The sequence below is a fragment of the Chinchilla lanigera genome, unplaced genomic scaffold (genome assembly GCF_000276665.1).
Source record: "Chinchilla lanigera isolate Chin_1 unplaced genomic scaffold, ChiLan1.0 scaffold00036, whole genome shotgun sequence".
NCBI classification, from domain to species: Eukaryota; Metazoa; Chordata; class Mammalia; order Rodentia; family Chinchillidae; genus Chinchilla; species Chinchilla lanigera.
Window position 1 is genome coordinate 8,025,421 of NW_004955437.1, and position 3,925 is coordinate 8,029,345.

Here is a 3,925-nt window from a genome sequence, read left to right on the forward strand (position 1 = left end):
CCTGTTGAATTAGAAACTGGGGGAGGGAGGAGTTCCCAGTAACCAGCTCTCCAAAGGATTCTAGTGTTTTCAGGTTTGTGGTCCTCTGGCTTAAGAATCTGATCCATTTTTCTCCCTCCTATTCCACAGTATTGCAAGAGGCTTTAACTGTCTTTTATTTCTTGCAATCTGCTTGCTCATCTTTCTTCTTTTCCTTTTTATTTATTTATTTATTTATTTGGTGGCATTAGAAATTGAACCAATCCCCATCTCATTTTTATTTTAAGATGGGGGTGGGGGCATCTCACTAAGTTGCCCAGGCTGGGCTCAATTTTGCTAACCTCCTGCCTCAGCCTCCCAGAGTGCTGGAATTATAAGCCTGTGGCACTAAACTCGGCTTATAGCTACATCTAGTCCGGTCCTGCCCATTAGGCAGAGAAAAGTTGCAACCTAATTTCCCAACTTGTAGCGCCAGGTTCTCAGCGCGGCCACGTTCTGCTAGCTCCCAGATTAGATTGTAAATTTCCCAAGGGCTGGTTGTGGTACAGGTTACCCATGGTCACGCCCTGGTCCCTCCAAGTGCTCCTCAAGAGCTTAGGAGCTACGGGCTTGTCCTCTACCCGCTGTGCACGTGCGCACCCCCCAGCGCAGCACGTGGCGACGGCCCCGCCCCCTCCCTCCCTGGCGGGTAAACTCCGGGCATCCATCAGTCTGTTAATTGTACTAATTAGAGATCGCAGAGGTGTTAATTGGAAAACCCTGGTATTGTGCCTGTTTGGGGAAGAAAACGTCAATAAAAATTAATTGATGAGTTGGCAGGGCGGGCGGCGCGGGTTCCAGGCGAGGCGCGGGGCGCAGTGGCCAATGTTACTGCTCAGATTAAGCGACTGTTAATTAAAAAGCCATGGTAATTAATACCCCTGACGCCATATGGGCCCGCGGAGAGGCACAAAAGATTTCTCCACGTGTGGGGCTCCCATCTTTTTTCCTCTTTCCCCAAGCACGCCCAGGAAGGTGGAACTGGCCCTTCCGGCTGTGAGAGAGGGACCGGGCCCCGGGCGCCTTCCGAGGGTCACTCATGCGTGCTCCGGCCTCAGGGAGGAGCGAGCACCCTGTGGCCGCAGAGTCCCCCAGAGCGGAAGAGGCGGCTGCGGCTTTGACCCAGCTTCCTTCCTTTCCACGTCGTCTGTGGGAGCCTGAGGGCCTGGCCAGGTCTCCGGGGTGCCCTGAGTCCCCCAAGGGGAACTCTGCCCACAGGAGTCCCCACCCCAAAATAGCTCTGCCCCCACGCGGTAGGAGAGGGAACTGGGCAGGGCGGGTGTGATGTCGAAAGGCTAGTCCTAGTCAGTCCTACAAAGAGCTCTGGCCCCGCTCCTGCGTAGAGACGGAAAGACCAGCTCCCGTGCGCCTGGAACGGAGCAGAGGTCTCACACGCTGCTCCTGCCTTTCCTTGTGCAGGTGGGGATGGGTGGAGAAGGCAGAGGGGCACTCGGGCCATGCACACTGGGTGGAGTGACTCGGGCCCTCAGTGGCTCCTGTCTGCATCCTGGGAGGATGGGAGGCTGTGCCCCGGAGCCCCAAGTCATCCCTGCCTGGTACCCTTAATCTGCTCACCCACAGTGCGGGAAACACCCAAGTCCCATTGCACGCCCTGTGGCAAGGTGACAGGAAGTGACAGGCTGCTGGCAGGCTCAGCCCTGCCAGGCAGGTGTCCCAGGGCAGAGGCAGGAGGAGTTGGAGGTGGCCAGGGAGTGGCTGCCAGGCCCGGTTTTCGGGCGGGGGGGGGGTGTTTGTGGGTGGGCAGGAGGTGCTGGGTGTGTGTCACCAGGGCCAGGGCGAGGGCCAGGCCCCGGGAAGGAGCAGAGCATGCCACATGGGAATTAATGCCATTCATACACCCTGCGGAAATGACTTTTCAAATGCATATAATCTCAAGCATGCAAATGAGAGGCTTGCTTCACCCTGTTTAATATGAATGATCGGCCCTTGAATAGCTATTATTACACGCCACATTGCAGCAATTATGTTGTTCCCTGGGTGTCGCTCTGTGCCCCCCCCATGGAAGATGGGGAAGAAAGGGACACCTCTGTGTGCCTCCTCCTTCCTTTTTTGCTCCTTTTCCCAAACTTCTTGTCTGATCTACAACTTTACCGTGTTTCTATAAGTATTGGAAGGGGATGTTACCTTACCCCCGGAAGTAGCCGCTGAATTTTCTTTGCTTTCTCCCGAGTGCACTTACACCCCAGGGCTCCGGCCTTTGTCCCCTGGGGCCCGGGAGTCCTCAGATCTCCAAGCAGCTACTCTGGGATTCGGGCAGACAGCTGTTCTCCACCCCCAGCAGGGCCAGGGCTGGGGAGAATGAGCAGAGTGACCGCCGTGCTCCCATCCTCCTGCCGTCCCGCAGCCCAGGTCAGGCGGTGGGGGGGGGGGGGCTGCTCCTGCAGGCAGCGGGGTGGGTGGCTTCGGGGGAGACGGCTGAGCCCTGTGCTGTGGCGGGTGGAGCATGGCGCCTGTACATCCATCATTTGAAGCCACCAGGCCCCAGGCTGACGCGGCCATTAAGGCCCCAGAGACCAAGTGCTCAATCTCTTCCGAACCGTCACCCACGTCCTGCGCTCACCTCCCCAGGACCCAGGGGTGGAGGAGCAGCGAAGGGCAGGGGAGGAAGCCCGGGAACACAGAAATTCAGCAGTGTGAGGCACCAGGAGGCCACCCAGACCCACTGGGACAGGGACATTAGCATCACCAACATCACCCCAGAACAGTGGCCCCCAAAGACCCTTAGCAGCGCTGGGTCCACTGCCCGTGCCCCCCCCCTTGCGCCATCCCCTCTGCTTCCAGCCAGGGGCCCAGTGGGGCAAGGAGGAGACCAGGTGGGGCCGCAGGGAGGGAGCCTGGCTTGTTCCTGCAGCCCCCTCCGCTGAGACCCCCAGAGGGAGGGCAGTGCCTGGCTCCCGCCCGCTCTGCTGCGTGCTCGCCTGGCTTTTTACGCTCAATCCATGCGCCATGTGGGCCAGGTCAGGGACCTGGGAGCCTGGGGCCTGCACCCTGGTCCTGGAGCTGGAGAGTGACGGCTGTATCACACTGCTCTTGCCGGGGGCCTCACGGGTGCTCTTTCAGTGCCACCCTAAAGCACCCTAGGAGCCTGGGAGTCAGTGCACCGAGGGACCAGGAAACTAGGGTCCAGGAGGCCCCGGGGATGCTGGGGGCAGGATTTGGACAGCTTTGCATAAGGAAGCCTCGCATCTTCACGCACAGCGGGGCGCTCGCCAGTGCCCTGGACCCTTGCGGTCATCCTGGCCTCTCTGGGAAGTTGGAAGGCCCTGTCTGGGCCCGGGGTTCAGGCTTCACTCAGTTCTACTTGTTTATTTCTTTGGTGCTGGGTTGGAACCCAGGGTGGGATGCTTAGCGCTCTGCGTCTGAGTCTCACTCCTCACCCTGTTCCGCCCCATCTGTTCACACCGGGCAGGCACTGCTGCCCACGACTCTGCCAGGAGGAGCCCAGGGCCTGTAGGCTGGGAGAGGACAGGATCACGTTTGGGCCAGGGGCAGGGCTGAGGGCTGCAGAGAGGCAGGTGGAGTGCACGCGCCCTCCTTGTCTGCCGCCCCGAGGGCCAGGCCACGGGCAGCCACGGCCCCTGTCGAGTCAGGTGGACTGAGACCTTCTGTGTCCTGGAGACCCGGCCCTGCCCCGAGGGAAGCCCCTGTCTAGCCGAGAACAGACACAGGGTCCTGCCGATGTCCCCTCCCATCCCCAGAGCACTCTGGCCAGGAGCCGGAGGCCAGACAGGGTCAGGAGGCTGAGGGTGTGGCAGGAGGGGAACTGCCCCTTACCCAGCCCTGGGGGGTGAGGACCCTGGGGGCCACACCCGCACGAGGGGTCCCAGGAAGTTGAGGGGGAGGAAGCACCGCAGGTCTCAGCCCCTCCTCTTGTCTCCTCCTCCAG